The following is a 23,092-nucleotide window of genomic DNA, read 5'->3' on the forward strand; positions in this document are numbered from 1 at the left end:
TGGAGGGCAGGGATATTGTGTAAATGGTCTCAGAGAACAGAGGATTATTTTCTAGCCTTTAAGGCTAATGTAATGTGTTCTGCTGACTTGCTTGGTGCCTGTTATCCCTTCTTTCCCTCCAGTTTCTCCCATTTGTAATGGAAATGTTTAGCTTATGCCTGTTCCACCATTGTACTTTGGAAGCAGGTAACTCACAGATGAAGAGGACTTTCTGGATTTTGGACTTGGAGTTGATTTTAAGACTTTTGCTATGATATGTGTTGAATGGATGGGATGAATGTGTTTTACATGTGGCAAGGACATGAATTTTGGGGGGTCAAAGGGTGGCATGTCATGGATTGAACTGTGTCCCCCAAATACATGTGTCAAATAGGCTAGGCCAGGATTCTCAGTGTGATTGTCCCCCGTTTCGTCATCTGATATGGTTTTCCTGTGCTGTAAATCCTGTCTCTATGATGTTGATAAGGTAGGACTAGGGGCAGTTATGTTAACAAGGCAGGAGTCAATCTACAAGATTAGTCTGTGTCTTAAATCAATCTCTTTTGAGATATAAAAGAGGAAAGCAAACAGAGAGACAGAAGGACCTCATAGCACTTAGAAAGGAGAGCCAGGAGAATAACCAGTCCTTTGGAACCGGGGTCCCTGTACTGGGAAGCCCCTAGACAGGGGAAGGTTGATGACAAGGACCTTTCCCCAGAGCTGACAGGGAGAGAAAGCCTTCCCCTGGAGCTGGCACCCTGAATTCGGACTTCAAGCCTCCCAGACTGTGAGAGAATAAATTTCTCTCTGTCAAAGCCATCCCTTGTGGTATTTCTGTTATAGCAGCATTACATAACTAAGACACAGACCCTTGTGAAATTTCCACTTAGCCTTGGCTTTCACTTGTTCATCATGGTCCTGAAGGAAAAACTGGCGAATATTCTAATTGTACGTGTCTGCCCTGATGCTACGAGTGATACAGCATTATCACCTATCACTCCCTGCCTTAGCTCTACATCCCAGCCATATGGAGCCCAGGGCTCCCTAACTTCTGGGCATTGACTTAGTCTTGCCATTTGCTAACTTTGAAGTGTTAGCCTAGAAGTCCAGCTCATCTTGGCTTAAGGTCCCATGACCCTCTCGCAACTTTCAAGGCACTCATCCTTCTTGTAATTACTTTGTATTAAAGCCTATATTCCATACTCGTTTTAAGCTCCGTGTGAGCTCTATCTTCAGGGTCTCACTCAGGAAAAAAAACTGCAGGAAATGTAAATCAAAACCACAGTGAGATACCAGTTCACACCTACTAGGCCATATTCAAAAAGAAACAAACGGAAAACAGCAAGCCTTGATGAGAATGTGGAGATATCGGGACTCTCATGAGTTGCTGATGGGACTGCAAAATGGTGCAGCCACTGTGGCGGTTCCTCAAAAAGTGAAACTAGGATTACCATATGACCTAGTGATCCCAATCCTAGGAAGATACCCAGAAGAACTGAAAACAGGTCTTCAAACAAATGTTGTTGTTGTTGGGTGTCGTCTAGTCAATTGCAACCCGGGGCGACTCCACGTGAGAGTAGAACTGCCCCACAGGGCTTCCTAGACTGTGATCTTTACAGGAGCAGGTCACCAGGTTGTTCTTCTGCAGAGCCGCTGGGTAGGTTGGAACCACCAACCTTTCATTAGCAGCCAAGCACTCAACCACTGCACCACCAGGGATCCTTATTCAGACAAATACTGGCACACAAATGTTCCTAGTAACACTATTCGCAATAGTCAAAAGATGGAAACAACTCTGATGTCCATCTGCTGCCAAATGAATAAACAAAATATGGTGTATCCGTACAATGGAATATTATTCAACCATAAAAAGGGAATGAAGGGCTGATAAATGCTGCAATGTGGATGGATCTCAAAAACATGATGCTAAGTGACAGAAGCCAGACACAAAAGGTCATGTATTGTTTGATCCCATTTATATGAAACACCCAGAGTAGGTCAATCCACAGAGACAGAAAGCAGAGTGGTGGTGGCCAGGGGCTGGGAGAAGGGGGGAAGGAGGAATAACTGTTCATGGGTATGGGGTTTCCTTATGGGGTGATGGAAGTACCTTGGAACTAGATAGAGGTGGTAGCTACGCAGCATTGCAAATGTACTAAATGTCACTGAATTGTACACTTTAAGATAGTTAATGGCTAAGTTTGTGTTATGTGTATTTTTACCTCAATTTAAAAAACAGAGGTAAATTAGAATATAAAGATTACTGTTAAATCTTCAAAAATAAATACTGTGACAAGCAGGGTAGATGCCCCAAAGATATTTACTAAATTGAATTTGAAACACTTTAAACAGATTCGATTCCTGCTTATGCTTTTTGTTGCGGTTCTTAGGTGCCACGGAGTCAGTTCTGATTGACAGTGACCCAATGTGACACAGCAGAACTACCCCATAGGGTTTCCTAGGCTGTAATCTTTACAGACGTAGATTGCCAGGCGTTTCTTCCATGGAGTAAATATCTTTGGGGCATCTACCCTGCTTGTCACAGTATTTATTTTTGAAGATTTAACAGTAATCTTTATATTCTAATTTACCTCTGTTTTTTAAATTGAGGTAAAAATACACATAACACAAACTTAGCCATTAACTATCTTAAAGTGTACAATTCAGTGACATTTAGTACATTTGCAATGCTGCGTAGCTACCACCTCTATCTAGTTCCAAGGTACTTCCATCACCCCATAAGGAAACCCCATACCCATGAACAGTTATTCCTCCTTCCCCCCTTCTCCCAGCCCCTGGCCACCACCACTCTGCTTTCTGTCTCTGTGGATTGACCTACTCTGGGTGTTTCATATAAATGGGATCAAACAATACATGACCTTTTGTGTCTGGCTTCTGTCACTTAGCATCATGTTTTTGAGATCCATCCACATTGCAGCATTTATCAGCCCTTCATTCCCTTTTTATGGTTGAATAATATTCCATTGTACGGATACACCATATTTTGTTTATTCATTTGGCAGCAGATGGACATCAGAGTTGTTTCCATCTTTTGACTATTGCGAATAGTGTTACTAGGAACATTTGTGTGCCAGTATTTGTCTGAATAAGGATCCCTGGTGGTGCAGTGGTTGAGTGCTTGGCTGCTAATGAAAGGTTGGTGGTTCCAACCTACCCAGCGGCTCTGCAGAAGAACAACCTGGTGACCTGCTCCTGTAAAGATCACAGTCTAGGAAGCCCTGTGGGGCAGTTCTACTCTCACGTGGAGTCGCCCCGGGTTGCAATTGACTAGACGACACCCAACAACAACAACATTTGTTTGAAGACCTGTTTTCAGTTCTTCTGGGTATCTTCCTAGGATTGGGATCACTAGGTCATATGGTAATCCTAGTTTCACTTTTTGAGGAACCGCCACAGTGGCTGCACCATTTTGCAGTCCCATCAGCAACTCATGAGAGTCCCGATATCTCCACATTCTCATCAAGGCTTGCTGTTTTCCGTTTGTTTCTTTTTGAATATGGCCTAGTAGGTGTGAACTGGTATCTCACTGTGGTTTTGATTTACATTTCCTGCAGTTTTTTTTCCTGAGTGAGACCCTGAAGATAGAGCTCACACGGAGCTTAAAACGAGTATGGAATATAGGCTTTAATACAAAGTAATTACAAGAAGGATGAGTGCCTTGAAAGTTGCGAGAGGGTCATGGGACCTTAAGCCAAGATGAGCTGGACTTCTAGGCTAACACTTCAAAGTTAGCAAATGGCAAGACTAAGTCAATGCCCAGAAGTTAGGGAGCCCTGGGCTCCATATGGCTGGGATGTAGAGCTAAGGCAGGGAGTGATAGGTGATAATGCTGTATCACTCGTAGCATCAGGGCAGACACGTACAATTAGAATATTCGCCAGTTTTTCCTTCAGGACCATGATGAACAAGTGAAAGCCAAGGCTAAGTGGAAATTTCACAAGGGTCTGTGTCTTAGTTATGTAATGCTGCTATAACAGAAATACCACAAGGGATGGCTTTGACAGAGAGAAATTTATTCTCTCACAGTCTGGGAGGCTTGAAGTCCGAATTCAGGGTGCCAGCTCCAGGGGAAGGCTTTCTCTCCCTGTCAGCTCTGGGGAAAGGTCCTTGTCATCAACCTTCCCCTGTCTAGGGGCTTCCCAGTACAGGGACCCCGGTTCCAAAGGACTGGTTATTCTCCTGGCTCTCCTTTCTAAGTGCTATGAGGTCCTTCTGTCTCTCTGTTTGCTTTCCTCTTTTATATCTCAAAAGAGATTGATTTAAGACACAGACTAATCTTGTAGATTGACTCCTGCCTTGTTAACATAACTGCCCCTAGTCCTACCTTATCAACATCATAGAGACAGGATTTACAGCACAGGAAAACCATATCAGATGACGAAACGGGGGACAATCACACTGAGAATCCTGGCCTAGCCTATTTGACACATGTATTTGGGGGACACAGTTCAATCCATGACATGCCACCCTTTGACCCCCCAAAATTCATGTCCTTGCCACATGTAAAACACATTCATCCCATCCATTCAACACATATCATAGCAAAAGTCTTAAAATCAACTCCAAGTCCAAAATCCAGAAAGTCCTCTTCATCTGTGAGTTACCTGCTTCCAAAGTACAATGGTGGAACAGGCATAAGCTAAACATTTCCATTACAAATGGGAGAAACTGGAGGGAAAGAAGGGATAACAGGCACCAAGCAAGTCAGCAGAACACATTACATTAGCCTTAAAGGCTAGAAAATAATCCTCTGTTCTCTGAGACCATTTACACAATATCCCTGCCCTCCAGACTCTAGGTATTGGCTGCACTCTCTGGATTCTGAGTAGAGGCCCCTTGGCCCTGGGCTTGAGCTGCACCTTCCAGGCCCACTGGAAGGGCAACTCTGTTCCCTTGGCTTCGGGCAGCTCCATTCTCCTAGTCCATCTGAGTGGCAACTCCACCCTTTGAGACTGAGGCAGCTCTGCCTCCTGTCTTCCTTGTCTCTTCAGCTTCTACTTCCTGGTTCCCTGGCGGCCTCTCAGCCTTTGGGGACTCACTGCCTGTGTCTGCCCTGCCAGGGAAAGTGTTCCCAAAGTCTATAGCTCCACTGATAAGTGCCTGGATGTACCCCACTCCCCCAGTAAACTTCGGCCAGAAGGCACTCAGCTATCTTGCTCCATGAGTCAGAAAACCTAGCTCCACCAATACGCTCTTGAAGGCCCCTCCGCCCCGACTTCACCAGGAAGCCTCCTGTGCAAAGGAACTCAGCTCTCTCATTCTGTGGGTTGGCTCCAGTGCTGTTGAGCTGGTCTCCTGGTTCTGCTGCTACCATGTCTCTGCTGCTGCCATTTCCAGTGTAAAAGCTCTCCTCATTTTCCCCTGAGTCCTCTATCCATTCACAGTTTCAAAACCACTTCCACATTTAGGTATCTGTTAGAGCAGCACCCTACTCTCGGTACCAAATTCTCTTAGTTTTCTAGTGCTGCTATAACAGAAATAGCACAAGTGAATGGGTTCAATAAAGAGAAATTTATTCTCTCACAGTCTAGAAGTCTAAATTCAGGGTGCCAGCTCCATGAGAAAGCTTTCTCTCTCTGTTGCCTCTCGGCAAAGGTCCTTGTCATCAACCTTCCCCTGTCCAGGAGCTTCTCAATGCAGGGATCCCGGGTGCAAAGGATGCGCTATTCTCCTGGTCTTCTTTCTCAGTGCTATGAGGTCTCCATGCCTCTCTGCTTGCTTCTCTCTTTTATACCTCAAAGGAGACTGATTTAAGACACAAACTAATCTTGTAGATTGAGTCCTGCCTCCTTAAAATAACTGCTGCTAATCCCACCTTATCAACATCACAGAGAGGATTTACAACACACAGGAAAATCACATCAGATGACAAAATGGTGGACAATCACAGAATTCTGGGAATCATGGCCTAGCCATGTTGATGCATATTTTGGGGGTGGGAGGACATAATTTAATCCATGATAGTCTGTCCCCTTCTATTTTGGGGACAGTGTGGTCTTATGGTTCCCGTGTGAAATGTATATGGTATCCACATATGATCTTGGGCCAGTTACTTAACTGCTTGTAAAATGGGATTAGTAAGTGTGTCTACTCGAGAGGGTTCTTGTGAGGATTAAATAAGAGAATACCTGTAAAACCACCTGGAACACAGTAATCACTTAGTAAATGTCTGCTATTTTTTTTTTACCGTGAGAGGAGCCAAAAAAGGATGTAACAAGAGGTATTTGGGCTAGCCATTAAAAAGAACTTCCTAATTAGAAGGTGTTATGGATTGAATTGTGCCCCCCAAAAATACGAGTTAACTTGGTTAGGCCACGATTCCCAGTATTGTGTAGCTGTCTTCCATTTTGTGATTGTGAGTTTATGTTAAAGAGGATTAGGGTGGGATTTTAACACCCTTACTAAGGTCACATCCTTGGTCCAATAGAAAGGGAGTTTCCCTGGAGTGTGGCCTACACCACCTTTTATCTTACAAGAGATGAAAGGAAAGCAAGCAGCGAGTGGGGATCTCATACCACCAAGAAAGAAGCACCAGGAGCAGAGTACGTCCTTTGGACCCAGAGTTCCTGTGCTGAGAAGCTCCTAGAGCAGGGGAAGATTGATGACAAGGACCTTCCGCCAGAGTCAACAGAGAGAAAGCCATCCCCTGGAGGTGACACCCTGAATTTGGACTTTTAGCCTACTTTACTGTGAGAAAATACATTTCTCTTTGTTGAAGCCATCCACTGGTGGAATTTTGTTATTTTAGCCCTAGATCACTACGACAGAAAGGCTGTGAGATTCTAGACTATGCAGTGAAGGCATGGCAACCAAGCGATTTTAAGGAAAAACGCCAGCCATAAACTGTCTGTGGTTAATTGATCATGGCCCTAAACAGAGGCATGGCTTCGTGCAATGATTTCTCTGGATCTGTTCCAGCCTGAGGTTCCTGCGATGTATTTTAGCCTTGGCGTACCAGCAGGTTTCTAACACTACAGCATCGATGTCCCCTGCTATTGAGAACCCTGGGAACAGCTCAGCTTCATGGGCCAGTCATATAAATCTGATAAAAATAGGAGCTGAAATACCATCCTGGAGTTGCTATTTTTAAAAGCATATGAGATGCTGGATTGGGTTTATTCTTTCCTCAAACGGCATCTTGCTTTCCCCTCCTCCTGGTGGGCAGGATGCTAACGTGGCACAAGTGAGGGACAGGAGCCAGAAAACTGTGAGGCACGTTTGTCAAGTGGCTCCATACCTACTCCCTGCCAGTGGAGAAGCCCCATGGAGCCAGGGCTTCTCGGCTTTCTATCTACCAGCTGCGCCCACACTCCCTTCTCCTCTGTCTGAGGCTCCCCAGGTTGCCCCTGCAGAGAACTGTTCTGTGGCTTCCCCAAAGGAGAGTCAGAGCCGGAGATAAACGGAGGCAGAGAAAACAGGAATGGAGGCAGCATTGCTTGGAAGGAGACTGGCACTCAGCCTGCCCTTGGCCTCCAAGAGGATGAGTCTCCAGAAGCCAAAGCCCCCTTGCCCCATTACATGGCCTCTTGCTGAGTAACTCCTAATGACTTGCAGACGGGCCAGAGGAGTGCAGTGGAGTTGGGAGGGATGAGCTCCAGATGATTCTAGAACTCAGTTCCTAGAATCAAAAAGCACCAGAATTACTTGCCCCAGAGATGATATGACTTCTAGGCAGCTAGCTGAGCATCTGGTTGTGCTGTTAAGAAACTGGAGGGGAAAGATCATGAGTAAGCACATTGTGGCTGTCTTAGTTATGCAGTGCTGCTGTAACGGAACTACCACTAGTGGGTGACTTTAACAAACAGAAATTTTTTTTCTCAGTTTAGGAGGCTAGAAGTTCAAATTTGGAAGGTCAGCTTTAGGGGGAATTCTTCTTCTCTCAGGAGGAAGGTCCTTGTCTCTTCAGTTTCTGCTTCCTGGGTCCTTGGAGATCCCCATGTGTCTTGGCATCCATCTTACCCAATCTCTCTCTCCACTCGCTTTTTTTTTTTTTTTGAAATCTCTTTTCTATCTCAGAAGAGATTGACTGAAGATATACCCTACACTAATACTGCCTCATTAACATAAAAAACACAACCCATTCTCAAATGGGATTATAACCACAGGCCTAGAGGTTAGGATTTACAACACATATTTTCTGGAGACATAATTCAGTCCATAACAGTGCCCTAAGGAGAGGAGCTCAGAATTAGAGTTAGCTTCTGGGCAGCCAGTAACCAGGACTGGGTTAGGCTGGGGAAATGGAGGAGAGGAAGAGAGGCCTGAATATAGTTTACAGGTTAGAGGGATGCCACCTGGATGACATTAGCACATGCTTATATAGCCTGTTTGTTCCTTCTTTTAGGAAAACAACTAAAGCTATTTATTGGCCGAGGCTGAGTCGGAACTCAGGACTCCAGGAACAAAAGCTGGTCTAAGTTCTATTTTCTGGCAGAGTAAGGTTTCTGTGGTTGAGGAAGCTAGCATGAATTGTAAACTGGGTTTAGATCTAGTTCATCAAAGAGTTAGCAAAGATTAGAGATTTGAGTCAGCTCTCCCAGAGTCACCTCGTCACACAGGACAAATGTTTCCTCTCTTTCGGCTACGGTTTTTCTGCCAGTGAGACAGGGAAGATATTCCCTCTTCCTCCTGACCTGCTTACTGTTGGACGAATGGCCTGCCTCCTCGCCTCTTCACCTCCCATTTGGCCACCTAAGTAAAGGCCTTGGGCCTAGAACATTCTCTGATAAGGAGGCTGAGAACTGGGTCACTCTCTCTCCCAGTTCCTTCTCCTTATCAGAGAAGCCTTCCCCCTATTCTGGGTACAGAGTAACTCTTTGTCTCTTACACATGTGCAGGTACAATATAGTACCTGGCCAACCCCACTTGGCAACAGGGTCTCTCCAGCCTACGCACAAGAGGGGTGTACGTGGGACATCTGCCCTGCAGTGGCCACACACGGAGGGAGGAGGGGATCCTGCTGGCCATGGGAGACTGGTGCCCACTAGCGAAGCTGATCTTGCTCTGTCTCTTCTTTATGTGAGTAAAGTGTTCCCTTCACTAACAGATTGTGTGTGGTCTGTGTCTTTTGTTAGTGACCTCAAATCTTGGTTCTTTCTGCCCAGCTTAGTCCCAGGCCCGAAGCTGACAAGAAAGAAATTATTTGTTGAACAAATGCTTGAATGACAAAGGCAAAGGTACCATTCAAACACAATTAAATCAGACTTAGGTGAAATGCAAACCAAACCTCTGTGCAGGCAAGGAATGAACTAGGAGGGAGCATAGTCATGTATGGAAGAGCCTGGAGGCAGGCTCTCTTGACCAATGCCTTCTCCACTTTGACCCTTTGGAGCAGAGCTTCCAGAGTTATCTGTTCTCAACAGGTAAGTCCTCCCTATTCAGCTGAAGCAGACTTTGAGCTGGCACTTCTCTGAACCCCCTTGCACTTGCTGTGGGTTACTCACACCTTAATCATATGCTGTCCTGCCTTACTCTTGAATGTCCTCCATTGTGTACCTTCTCTGCAGCTGGATGGTAAGCTTCCTGGGGACAGGGACCGGGACACTGTCCTTGGAGGTCCATGGCCCCAGCACTGGGCTGTTCACAATGGGGCTCAGTGAACACTGTGATGACCTGTGAAACCAGGTGTGGTGTGGGGAGTGGACACAGCCTGTGCCGGATGGTCGTCCTACAGGGTGACTTCCGGACTGTTAGCATGGGCAGTTCCCAGGTCCGGTTGGGGATGCTTGGGCCCAAGGAACCAGGGTCAGGGGCCTGATGGGGTTTCTCCTCTGGAGACAGGATCCTTGGCGCCTTCAGCAGAGGCCGGAAACGAAGCTTTCTGAAGGTTAAGACAGGGTCTGCGGGGGCCGGATGCAGAGGGAACAGATGAGGGAGGCAGGAACAGATGAGGGAGGCAGATCCAGACTGGGAGAGAGGAAGGGCCCAGGGCTCTTTCTGGGCACTTCGCTCCAGGACTTAGCTGTCATACAGGGGCGGAGGGTAAGAGGCTGGGCTGTGGGAACAAGGCCCTCGCTCTGCCGGGCCTCAGTTTCCCCAGTGAGGGAAGGGACTCATTTATTGTCCCTGGGAGGGCGTACAGAGGCTTAGCCGGGCATCTCCATCCTGGAGGCGGCGGCTGCCGGAGCTCTCCCCTCACTCCATCCGGCCTCCCTCTGCGCCTGCCCGGGGCGTCCCCGGCTAGCCCCTTCCCCAGCCGGGACCGCTGCCTGCCCCCTCCCTCGGCCTCGGAGCCATCCACCATCCCCCGCCCTTCCGCGCGCGCCTCGCCCCGCCCTTCCTCCTCGCGCTCTAGCCCGCCCCTCCTCCGCCCCCCCGCCGCCCGCTCCCGGCCGTGTGCGCAGGCGTGGCCGGCCCCGGCCCCGGGCCCGCCCCCGCCCTCCCGGCCCCCTCCTTCCCTGCGGGGTGCCTTGCCAGCTCCCAGGCCGGCCCCGCGCCCGCGACAGGGAGCGGGCCGAGCGAGTCGCGCCGCTGTCCGTGCGCCTAGCGGATCCGAGCCGTGCGCGGAGCTGTCCTGCCCCGCCCCGCTCCACCCGCGAGGGTGAGTACGCGGCGGCCGTCTCCGGGGGAGCCGTGGGGTGCGGGCGGGCCGCTTCGGGGGCTCGGCTGCCTGGCTCCCACCTGGCGCCCTGGCTCCTGCGAGCCCAGGAGGTGCCCGGGACCTGGCACGTGGTCGCAGCACGGGGTCGGGGTCGGGGTGGTCACAGCCATGGGGATCTGGCTCCCGGGGTCCCTTTCCCTGGACCTGGTTTGAGCGGGAAGCCCGAATCTCTTTACTCCCTCGGAGTGAGCAAACGGGACGGTTCTCTTCTCCGGAAAGTTTCTACCCCCCATCCCTGCGCCTGGGCTGAAGAAGCAGGCGGCCCTCACCTCCAGCATCCTCTAAGCCATGGTTTCTCCCTCAACTACCCCCAGCAAGTCTAGATAGAGAGAGGTGGGCTGGCTTTGCTGGAAGAGGTGACAGGCTTTGCTGGTCCATCTGTGTGCAGGAGTCGCAAGGTCGCTGAGCAGAGCCCAAAGCTGGGGATTTCCTCTTGGAGGCTGACCGTGCCAAGGACACCAGGGCCACGTTTTGGGGGTCTTTGGGCCCCTGTGCCTGGGTGGTGGGCAGTAGGGAGGAATGGTGCTTGGGTGAAGGTGGGCTACAACTGTGGGCAGAATCCCTGGACTCAGCTGTCTGCCCTGGGTGCCTCCTCGGGGCCCCTGCTGGCAGGGACCTACCGGCCAGCCCGAACTACCAACATGTCTGCCAGCACTGCCCCTCCGTTCCCAGTCCTTGGGGGAGACTCTTCCTGGGCCGTCTGAGGCCTGATATTTGGCAGCTGCTTTCTCTGTACTACAGACTGGGCTCTGAGGGCCTGGCTTTGGGGGGCTGCTGGCAGAAGCTGGGAGTGTAGGCAGTGTTCGGGTGCCCAGCTGTGCCTTGTCTGACCTCATGGCCACCCACAGCCTGGCACCCCTGCAGGCATCTCAGGGAAACCTGTGCTTTCCGCCCTTGGAGTGCAGCACAGTGTGGAAGCCAGATTCAGGCAGACTTACTTATTCTTTGCGGAACCCTGGGAACCGGGCTTGGCACGGGCTGCGTTGTCACAAGAGGCACAAATTGACACTACTGCCTCCGGAGCTGCCCAGGACCAGTCCCTACAGACCTCACGCTCCCACCCACCTTCTTCCAGGCTATGGCGCTGACCTCTGCCAGGGAGATTTTAAAGGAGTTGCTATGTGTTAAGTGCTTTTAAGGGTGCCTGCATAGAGGAAGAGCTATGTAAGTGTTTGCTATTATTATTTCCCTCACACTCTTTACTCTTAAAGCGGCCATGTAATTCTGGAGAGGGTATCTGGGAGGCACCAGCTGTGTGGGGCCTAAAAATGAACTTCAGGGACTTTTTAGCTTTGCTGGGAGCTGGTCTGTGAACGGAGTCCCTGGGTGCTGCAAGTGGTTAATGCTCTTGGCTGCTAACCGAAAGTTTGGAGGTTTGAGGCTACCTAGAGGCACCTCGAAGGAGCCCTGTTGGCACAGTGGTTAAGGGACTCAGCTGCAAACCGAAAGGACAGTGGTTCGATCCCACCAGCTGCTCCGTGGAAGAAAGATGTGGCATTCTGCTTCTGTAAAGATTTACAGCCTTGGAAACCTTATAGGGCAGTTTTACTCTGTCCTGCAGGGTCACTATGAGCTGAAATGACGTGACAGCAATGGGTAGAGGTGCCTTAGAAGAAAAATCAGCCACTGAAAACCCTGCGGAGCATAGTTCTGCTCTGACCCACATGGGTTCACCATGAGCCGGAGTTGACTTGATGGCAGCTGGTTCTGGTCTGAGAATGCCCCCTGCCTAAGCTGAGGAAGCCCAGGTCCCTCTGACCCACTGCCTCTCTGCTCCTGCCTCCACTCCCAGGATGCATTGCAAGCCCCATCCCTCAGAATCTGTGTGCTGGGTGAGACACCTTAGGATGTCCGACAGGCCCTGGGCTCATGAAGATGCTGAGGACATGGAGGCAGGTGATAGGAGAGCCAAGAGTTGGGGCCAATCCTGCAGACTCCAAGTGGATGTTTTTGGAGAGGGGTGCAGGTGGAAGGAGAAGTTATGAAAGTAAATGAAGGAGTCCTTGGGTGGCACAAACAGTTAAAGTCCTCAGCTGCTAACCAAAAGGTTGGCAGTTTGAGCCCATCCAAAGGTGCTTCAGAAGAGAGGTCTGCTTGCTGATCTCCTTCTGAAAAATCAGGCATTGAAAACCATGTGGAGCACAAGTCTATTCTGACACACATGAAGTCGCCATGAGGCACAATCGACTTGATGGCAAATGGTTTGGGTTTTTTGGACTTCGAGCTGAGAAGGCATCTTTCAGCTCAGGAGCGGGCTGCTGTGCGAGGACAGCAAGGCCCCCTTAGCTGTGACTGGAGGGCCCATGCTTAGGACGCCTGTGGCGCCTTCTGGGTGTCTTCCCTTCTCTGTCTCACCCCCTCCCTGCCCTGAAGCAATGACTCACTTCCCACCCCTCAGAAACAGTGTCTTGGCCCCAGCACTTTCAGACGCCCATGATCCAGTTCCCTGGGTGGGACCAAGAATCATGTTCTTTCTGAAATTGTAACACATTCTGGGAAGGAACCCCCTTCCTCAGGCAGGAGCAGGGAGCCAGGACCTCCTTCCTCTGCTGCAGCTTGGCCTGTTGTCAGTCTGTAGTTAACCCACACCAGCCCAGCATCAGGCACCAACCCAGGCCCTTCCTGGGTACATTCTCTGGGTCTCTCCTCAGAGAGGCTGCCCCAGTGCACTTTTGAATTCCTCCTCTTAGAGTCACCCAAAGTTTTGTACCATCCGTTGTGGGGAAGAGGGCACTCTACCTCAGACTTGTACAGAATAGGTTGCCTGCCTGCCAGGTTCCAGACCCAGGGCTGAGGAGGAGGAAACACAGGCCAGCTGAGGAGCCACAGGGCATGGGGAGCTCTGGCTTCTAGAAAGGGGCCCCTCTAGGTCAGTGTCCCCAAGTAGGACCTGAGATCAGGTCCACAGATTGCACCTCTGAGGTCTGGCCCCTCTGAGATGGATTCTGGGTGCTTGCTGGAGAGCAGGGCAGTTGGGGTGAGGGGGGCAGACACCCTGCATCTACGTGGGCTTCTACCCCCCCCACCTCAATCACACTGCACCACGTGGTTAGATACTTCCCTGCAGTGAGCTGATAGTGGCTTTGCAGCTGCTTCTCATTCCCCTGCCCCCCCAGGACCCTCCTTCCTTCTCAAGACCTAGGGCCTTGACCTGTGCTTTTGGCTTCCATGAGGAAATGGTTAGGGCAGGTGGGTTTTGTTGACTGTAGATATTGGTTTCCCTGCCCAGGGGCGCTCAGTGGTCTTAGGAGAGTGTTCTGAGTGCTTCTGGATGGACTGCTGGCTTTCCCTGGGCCTCAGCATCACCCCTGGCCCCTACTCCATTCGTCTGTGTGTGTATGGGAGTGACACTCTTTATTCCAGAGACAGAGAAGGGGCCAGGTGGAGCAGCAGTCTGTGGTGCCTGGGGCCCTGGGGCTTTGGATTGGTGGCCCTGAGCCTAGCAGGGGGCTGGACTCTGCAGAGGGTTGCACTGGTTTGGTGGCTTTTCAAGGTGAGGAGAGGCATGAGCCCCAGCCTCCTGGGGTGTAGACCCTTGGACCCTTGCCTGGGGCAGGAGACCTACAGCACGCATCCCACCCCAGAAAGCTGCCCTGCAGAAAAGTGATGGGCTGACCCTAGAACCTGAAGCCCAGCAGAGAGCAGGGCTGCGGTGACCTCAGGGTCTAGCTAGGTCATGAGTGTCCCACTTGGGAGTTGAGAATGAGGAAGGCCTGGCTGCAGACGCCCAGAAGCGCTATAGTTGTGGGACAGTCCTCTTCCTGCCTGCAGCCCGCCTGGGACTCTGGGATCGATCTTGCTTTTCTGTTTGGGATGAAAGCAGCTAGGAGGAGGACAGGGACCAACCAGCTTGGAGACCGCAGGGTCAGTGTACTCACTGATTGAGCTTCTGACTTGGGTAGAGGCCCCGGGGGCTGCAGTCTTGTAGCCCTTGCCTATATCCTCTGCCCACTGCGGCACTGGGGAACACCTGTCCTTATATTAAAAAGGGACTTAAAACCTAAAAAACCCAGTGCTGTCGAGTCGATTCCGACTCATAGTGACCCTATAGGACAGAGCAGAACTGCCCCGTAGAGTTTCCAAGGAGCGCCTGGCAGATTCGAACTGCCGACCCTTTGGTTAGCAGCCATAGCACTTAACCATTACACCACCAGGGTAGCACATTACAAAAATATTTACCATTTTTCAAGCACTTATTAAAAGCCTTAAAAACACACACACACACAGAAAAAAGAAAAAGCTGTGCTAAGGTCCCTGGGGGTGCAAGCAGTTTGCTCTCAGTTGCTAACTTAAGGTTGGTGGTTTGAACTCATCCAGCAGCACTGCAGAAGAAAGGCCTGGCAGTGTGCTTCTGTAAAGATTACAACCAAGAATACCCTATGGAGTAGTTTTACTCTGTAACATTTGGGGTTGCCATGAGTTGGAACTGACCAGACGGCGGTGGGTATGGTATAGGATTATTTACATCTTCTGACCTAAGCCTCACACCGCCCTACTGTTAAACCCGTTTATAAATGAGGAAGTGGAGGTACATAGAGATTAAACCACTTGACCAAGGTCACAGAGCTGGTAAGTAGCTGAGCTGAGATTCGAATCCAGTTCGAAACTGAGTTCTCTGCTGCTACCCTCCGTGCTCATTTTTATCTAATCTGTCACGCTTTTGGTGAAGAAACTGAGGCTCAGAGGCGTGAAGGGATTTGCTCAAGGTCATAGTGGGTTGGTGACAAATGTGGAACACAAACCCCAGTCTCCTGATTCCCAGCCCAGAGCGCTTTCGGCCGCCCTGAACCCGGAATCCTAGCCCTGCCCTTCCCCGGACCCCGTGTGCCCCGCGTGCAGGGGTTGGGCTTGTCAGCGGGCTCTCACTCCCTCCTTCTTTCTTCCCTGCCGCCTTTCCCAGCCCCCACCTCTCGCTTCCTGCTTGCCCACCAGCCACCGTAATTGCTTCCATATGGCCCGCCTGCCTGCCGGCTCCTATTCCTTTGGAAATGCAGCTCCCAGGCTGCCGCCCACATGGCTGCAAGGCCTCATCCGGCAACCACCGAGGCGCGTGGGGAAAGGGCGAACCCTGCCCAGGTCTGAGCGCAAGCAGCAGGGCCGAGGTGGCAGCCCTGGCGCCAAGCGGCAACTCGCATTCCCAGATTCTGGTCAGGCGGGAGCACCTTTTGCGCCCTGGACCCCCTTGATGTCCTTTCTTGGGCTGTCTGGCTCAAGCCCGGCCCCCAGAAGACCCAGTTCTCAGTCCAGAATGGTTGGGCTGTCATGAGCATCTTCTGCCCGGCACAGAGGCTCAGTGATAACAGCCCTTCCCTATCTCTTAGAGGTGTCTCGGGTGGAAAGCAGGAATGTCAGGGCCCTCGGATTGACTGCCTGGACTGGAAGGTTGGGCAGGAGAGAAGTAGGGCCAGCGGGGGCAGGCCCTGGGAGCCCACTGCTCAGAGATGAGCGGGAGAGAAGAGAGGCCAGGGATCCAGGAAGCTCTGGACAAGGGAATGCATCAGACTTGTTTCATCTCCTCCCAGGAAATAGACTCAGAACCAGAGAGATAAAGCTTAAGGCTGATATATTCTGGCTTGATATAAAATCAACTTTGCATTCTAACAGAGCATTTAATGTGCTAGAGACTCCCTGGCCTAAGGCCCTGCATAAGCTGGTGGGGAGGGATGCCAGGGTCCCCATTGTGGCCATCTGGAGGTCTTCAGAGCATGTTCAGCCTGTGGAGAACTGAAGATGTTCATGCACAGACTGGTGACCTTGGCAGGTGTGGTATAGGACAGTCCAAGCATTGGCTGGGGGCACGTGTGTGTGTGTGTGTGTGTATGGTGTGGATTGGGTTTGAAAACCTGTCATGTGTTATCCTTGAGACTTTAAGGATTTTATGTTCATGTAGGGAAACCCTGGTGGCGTAGTGGTTAAGTGCTATGGCTGCTAAGCAAGAGATTGGCGGTTTGAATCCACCAGGCGCTCCTCAGAAACACAATGGGGCAGTTCTACTCTGTCCTATAGGGTCGCTATAGGACAGGAATTGACTCGACGGCAGTGGGTTTGGTTTTTTTGGTTTTATGTTCATGTAGGAGCCCTGGTGGCGTAGTGGTTAAGAGCTTGGGTGCTAACCAAAAGGTCGGCATTTCCAATCCACCAGGTGCCCCTTGGAAACCCTATGGGGCCGTTCTACCCTGTCCTGTAAGGTTGCTGTGAGTTGGAATTGACTCGATGGCAATGGGTTTATGTTCATGTAGGAATCCCCTGGTGATGAAAACAGTCAAGCACTTGGCTGCTAACTGAAAGGTTGGAGGTTCAAGGCCACCCAGAGGCACCTGGGAAAAAAGACCCAGCAATCTATTTCTGGAATATCAACTATCGAAAACCCCATGGAGTATAGTTATCGTCTGACACACAAGGGGTCACCATGAGTGAGAGTCGACTCAGGAGCATCTGGTTTCTGATACGTTCATCTGAGCTCTGCAGCCTGTCTGTCTTGTTTGCTGCTGTGTTCCTAAGGCTGGGAATGACAGCTAACAAATAAAAGTGGTCAGTCAGTATTTGAAGAGGGTGGTAAATAGAGCTCAGGTTTCTAACTTTATCTTTACTGTGCCCCTGCTTTGCTTCCCCTTTTTACTAGGGCGAAGTGGGGAGAGCAGAGATCTTCCATTTTGAGGGGTGAGCTGTGTGTCAGAAAAGGCCCTGGCCCCAGCTCTGCACTGCGCCATTCAGACCCCTCCAGGCACCAGAGGGCAGGCAGGCGTCCGGGGCTGGAGTAGGCAGGAGCCTGGCCCCTTTCCACCCATTCCAGGATCAGCTCATCAGAGTTCTGCCCCTGTGACCCCTCCTAGCCTAGCCTGTAGGTCCCTGCGTAGACTGGTCCCAGCCTTACCTCCTTCTTATATGGGACCTGAGCGAGGCACCCCTGGGGGTAGGGCCTGTCTCAGGAGTCCAGGGTCAGGAGGGGGGGTTCACCTTCCTTTCTTGCTTCAGCCAGAATTCTTTTATTCCCTTTACGTGTTGGGTTTCTACTTAGTCTCATTGGAAGCTGGGACAGAGGGTTTCTTGACTTAAAAAAAAATTTATTTTGAAAACTCCCCTTCTGTTCCAGTAAGACTGCACTTACTTCCTGGTATTCTCACCTCCTGGCTCTTGCCCAGACTGTCCGTCCCAGTGGCTTGGATGCCATTTGTAATCCCCATTCTAAATTGCGTGTGTCCATCAACCCATGTCTGTGAGGTCTCCCCCACCACCCAGGACACCATCACATCCTTGTCCCCAACCTTCCACGCCCCCCCGCTCCCACTCCTGCGACGTGGAGCGGACCCTGTTCCTGGGCTGACCAGAGTGGTGTGCACTGGGGTGGAGCCTGAAACAAAGGCAGGTGGGTGAAGCAATGCTCCTGGTTGGTGTGGAGGGAGGAACCTAATGGTTCTTATTCATATAGACATATTGTAGTCTCTCAGCCACTTCACGTGGCTGCACAGTCTTGGGCATTACACGTAGCCTTTGCTAGCCTCAGTTTCTTCCCCTGAGAAATTGACACTTGTTAAATGAGATAGCATTTAAGATAGTATTCCAGTTACTGTTACCTACTCAATAAATGCTGGCTGGTGTATTTTCTGTGGAGTGCCTAGGTGGTACAAAGAGTTAACGCACTTGGCTGCTAACTGAAAGGTGGAAGGTTCGAGTCCACCCAGAGGCGCCTTGGAAGAAAGGCTCAGCAATCTGCATCCAAAAAAGTCAGCCACTGAAAACCCTACAGAGCACAGTTCTACTCGGACACACATGGGGTCGCCATGAGTCAGAATTGACTCAATAGCAACTGGTCTATTTTCTGCAGTTCCGGGCTGGAGTTTACTTCCTGGCCCAGGAGAGGAGGAGCAGGTGGTGGCAGGAGCAGCTCCTAGAGACAGAGCTTTGTCTCCTTGGCATCCACTCTCCAGCTCTGTGACCTCAGGCAGGGCTCTAATGTTATCAGTTCTTAACCAGCACATCTGTTAATTGGGGTCATGGTTTCTGCCCCCCTCACAGAGTTATGATGCATAGTGAGATAAACATTGTCGAGAGGTCTTGGTGGTCAGCTAATGCCCTCCGGACGCAGGGCTGGACCCGCAGCTGACCGTCATCCTTACCGTTATATCACCAGAAGCTGGCTGGCACACAGTAGCCGTGCAATAAGTATTTCCTTTTGGAAGTGAAGGAGCTGAGGCTCAGAAAAGATAAATTACTTGTTCAAGGTCACAAAACTAGGAAGTAATAGTGGCAGGACTCCACTCCTGACTCCTGGCCCAGTTCCCTTCCCATGGTCCCATGGTGCCATACTTCCTCCTTGTTGGAGATGTGGAAATGCCTGGAGGAGGTGACTGCACCATCCAGAGGGCTGGTGAGGTGCTTCTCAGTTCTCTGCATGCCTGACCTGCTCTTTCCTCTGGGTGTTGTGGGGGATGGAGTTGGGGAGGGATGGGAGCTTTGACTGTGGTTCTGGCTTAGGCTCCCACCTCTCCACTGTTCCTTTATCCCTTCTAGAAAGCCATCCCTAGCCAGGCATCTTACTCTGCAGCCCTGAGACGTGTGAGGGAAAGCAAGTGTCCAAGTGGCCCGGGCTCCCCTTCCTTGGGCTGCAGAGAAGGTCCTGGTTTCTCTCTGCCCTGTCGCATCTCATTCCTTTTTCTGAGGTCCTGGTGTCGTTCAGCAGTCTGTTCTCCAGGACTTCAAGGCCCAGAGTTGTTGAGACTGAACCCCCCTAGGGCATGGTGGGCCCCTATGCTGGGCTGGCTAAGGCGAGTGGTCTGGAGGTGCCCACTCACTCCCATCTTCTCCTGACCTGGCTTCTTCCAGCTGAGAGGGGCTGCTTGGGGAGGGTGGGCAAGCTCAGCCCCTGTTGATGGAGTTTGGGGGCTGTCCTCACAGGCCAAGAAGGCCTTCTCCTTCTTGCCTCCTCTTTGGCTCTCCTCCTCTTCCTGTTGCCTCTGCCTTCTCCTTTTCTAGATTTCTCTTACCTCCTTAGCCAAGCCATCCGCCTTCCTTCATTTTTTGCCGCCTCCTCTTTCTCTCCTCTCCCCTTTCCTTTCTGCTTCCCTGCACCCCATTCCCTCAGGCCTCAGCACCCAGGATGTCATCATGGTGGCAGCTGGACTTGGGGAGTGGGTGGTCTGGGCTCCTTGGGGAACTAGGCTATTCAGGAGAGCCTTCACTGGGAGCTCAGAGAAAGAGGCGGCTGCCACTCCTGATGTTGGAGCCCCAGCGTTTTAGAGCCAACATAAGCTCTCCCAGCAGTGGGGTTTGGCGAAGGGACAGTACCTGTAACACCTTCACCCTAAGTGTGGCTTGCAGGGTCATCACACATCTCCTTGGGCATCTTCCTGGGCAGGTAGGCGGGATCTTGTCCTTCTGGAGCCTCCAAAGAAGGGCTGGTTGACTGAGCTGCCCTGGCCTCTGACCTCTGCCTTCCACCCTCCTCTCTCCAGAGTGAATTCTTTCCCCGGATGTACCTGCTATGGTGGAGGTAGCTGGCCAGAGCAGAAAGATGGTTTCCTCTTAGACCCCTTCCAGATGAATAGACAGGTCTGTGGTGCCTGGGCTGGTGAGTGTATTTGTGTGTGCACATGCCATGTATGTAAGTGTGTGGACGAGTGTGTACTTGGGCTGTTGTATGGGTGTGTGCATGTGGACCCAGGGTGTGCTTGGGTGCGTCATACCCCCGCCTCCAGCCCTGGCACTGTGTGGCCAGCCTGTCAGCCTAGAGCATGCCTCCGTATGCTCTGGTGACCCTGGTGTTGCACTGTGGCTTTGTTCTGTCTTAAGGGCCAGCTGGTCACCTGCTGTGGTCCCATGACCGCCGTGGTGATGATTCCTGGCCACCCATTCAGCTGCCCGGGGGCCCTCGGGTAGCCAGTGTTTGCCCTGATCTCCCAAAATGGAGGCGTGTAGGGGCTCTTTGCCCGGCGTCCGGGCCCTGCCAAGGCGGAGGGAATGGGGAACAGCTGCGTTGGCCGATTCCGGCTCCGTATGGATTTGGTTTGACAACAAAGCTCTCTCTGTGTGTTCCCAGGCCCCTTACATAACCGGGGGCTGGGGGCGGGGAGGCGGGGCTGGGGACAGGGACACCAGGATGTGATGGCTGGAAACAGGACCAGGATGGAGGGGCAGGGAGGAGGGTGGGAGAAGAACAGAGTGGGATGAGGTGGGGGAAAACAGAGTCAGTCTGGACCCCACAATTCCACTTCCTGCCTGCCTGTGCTGTCCAGATCTCCCAGCCCTTGCCCTACTGATGCTTTGTCTTCCTCTCCTCAGGCCCCGGCTGAGGAGGAAGCTTTGAGTCCTGTCTAGGAGTGAAGCCAGGTAGGCGCGTAGGCCTGGCCTGAGAGGCCTGTCCTGAGCCTCACCCTGTACCTGGACACATCCATAAAAACAGAAATCCCTTGCTCCCCTTGCCTTATGGCTTCTATCCCTCCCACCAGGGCCCCAGCCCTGTTCAAGAACCCGCACTGGCCACTCCTTTTTGTCTGCCCAGGAGGGACAGACTGACAGCGCCTTTCCTGTACCCCCTCTCGCTGGCCCAAGGCCCCTTCCTGGCTCACTCACAGCCCTCAGAGCAGGACCCCCACACGGACCCTTGCCCACACCCCTCAGAGGCCCTGTGGCCTACTCCCTGTACTCCATACCCCCCACCCCAATGCTTAGACATTCTTCTTACCATCACTGCCCCTGCAGCTGTCTAAATAAAGTGAGAAGAAAATGTTCTCTTTCTGGAACAGCTGGACCAAGCAAGGCTAGGTGAGCTGGTCAGGCTTGGGTGTGTTCTTGGGGGGCTGTGCAGTGTCCAGGGCCCTGGTCCCTTCGGTTCCTTAGTCAGGAGAAACCAGATATTCAGAAGAGGCCCGGAGGGTCACCGGGGCCTCTAGCCTCTTTCCCACTTTCATTGGGGCCCGGGGCCCTGGGGGTTCCTGGTGTCCTGTGTTCTCTCAAGGTCTGCTGCTTCTCCTTGCCTCAGTTTCTCTGAGTGTTTTTCTAGCGCCAGGCTCTGTAGGGAAGAGCCTCTGGATTTGCATTGGCCCTGAGGGTGCACCATGAATCAGAATCGGCTGGATGGTGGCTGGTTTGGTTTAGGTCCTTGGGTGATCCACTGACTACCAATCTAAAGGTTGATGGGTCAAACCCACCCAGTGGCACCAAGGAAGAAAGGCCTGGCAGTCTGCTTCCATAAAGATCATAGCCAAGAAAACCCTAAGAAGCAGTTCTGCCCTGTAACACATGGGGTCCCCATGAGCTGGAATCCACTCCATGGCAGTGGGTTTGTTTTTTTCCTTTTCTAAGAGGGCTGCTTGTCCCCAGGCTGCAGTGCTGTGTTTTAGGTGAGCTGATGGGCACTCTTCCAACCAAGGAACAAGGGACGCCCGTCAAACAGCAACAAGTAGGAGACACTGGGGAAGGCTCCCGGATTTGGGGTTTTGGGTCCAGTGGGTGATAGAGAGCCCAGGGTTCTGGCCCTTGGCTTGGCCCTGACTCTGCTCCTATCCGCATTTAGTGTCTGCCTGGGGGCCATCTTACGGGACCCTAGGCTGCCTGCTATGGAGCAGTGGAGCGAGGCCCAAATTGCTGGACAAGCCGGACTCTGGAATCTCCAGCCTCCAGGTGTTAGGGATTGAATTATGTCCCCCTAAAATATGTTTTGTAAATCCTAATCTCTGTGCCTATGGTTATAATCCCATTTGGGAATGGCTGTCTTCCTTATGTTGATGGGGCAGGATTAGTGTAGGCTGTGTCTTGAGTCAGTCTCTTCTGAGATATATAACAGAGATTAAACACAAGGAGATTAAAGGAGCAGAGATGGAAGAAGAGAGGTGCAAAAACACATGAACACTGCTCAGGAGCAGAAGCTCACGAAAGGCAAGGACCTTCCTCCAGAGCTGAGAGAGAGAGAGAGAAAGCCTTCCCCTAGAGTTGGAACCCTGAATTCAGACTTCTAGCCTCCTAAACTCTGAGAAAATAAACTTCTGTTTGTTAAAGCCGTCCAATTGTGGTATTTCTGTTATAGCAGCACTAAATAACTAAGACATGTGGCCCAAGGGTGAAGGGAGGCCTGAGTCTTACCCCCACTACCTCCCCCAGTTCTGGGCTCTGGGACCATCCTGAAAATTGCTAGCACTTCGGGCCTTGAGCAGCCGAAGGGCTGAGGGGAGGGTAGGGAGAGCTTGGGGAGGACCTGGGATTCTCCCAAGTTCTGTACTGGGAGAACAGTCCCTCTCTCAGGTATTAGGCACAGTGCGGAGAGGCTGGGATGGGCCAGGGTGACAGGAAGTGAGCGCTGTGGGGGTGGGGGCAGGCAGTGTCCTCCACAGGGGCAGCCCTCCTAGGGACACCCCTGTGACGCCCACAGGCGGAATCCTCCACCATGTATCTTCCACCTCTTTGCTCTCCTGCAGCCCCCTCATCCCACAGCCCATATTCCTGAGTCCCTCTGAGGTTGGCAAAAGCCGGATTCTTCCTGGGAGCTGCGCTTGGGGG

At 51.7% G+C, this 23,092-nt stretch overlaps 1 protein-coding gene across 8 annotated transcripts in view; it reads left to right on the plus strand.

The window, feature by feature from the left end:
* The first annotated feature begins 10,397 nt into the window (after window positions 1-10,397).
* Window positions 10,398-23,092, plus strand: part of ST3GAL4 (ST3 beta-galactoside alpha-2,3-sialyltransferase 4) — a 63,932-nt gene continuing 51,237 nt past the window's right edge. For 5 of the 8 annotated variants that reach the window (XM_049857552.1, XM_049857554.1, XM_049857553.1 and 2 more), the window contains exon 1: window positions 10,398-10,540. The gene's annotated coding sequence lies outside the window, so the exon portion shown is untranslated. The remainder of the gene's footprint in view (window positions 10,541-23,092) is intronic. The other 3 variants (XM_049857558.1, XM_049857559.1, XM_049857557.1) reach the window with 1 other exon arrangement.

The sequence above is a fragment of the Elephas maximus genome, chromosome 17, assembly GCF_024166365.1.
Source record: "Elephas maximus indicus isolate mEleMax1 chromosome 17, mEleMax1 primary haplotype, whole genome shotgun sequence".
NCBI lineage: Eukaryota > Metazoa > Chordata > Mammalia > Proboscidea > Elephantidae > Elephas > Elephas maximus.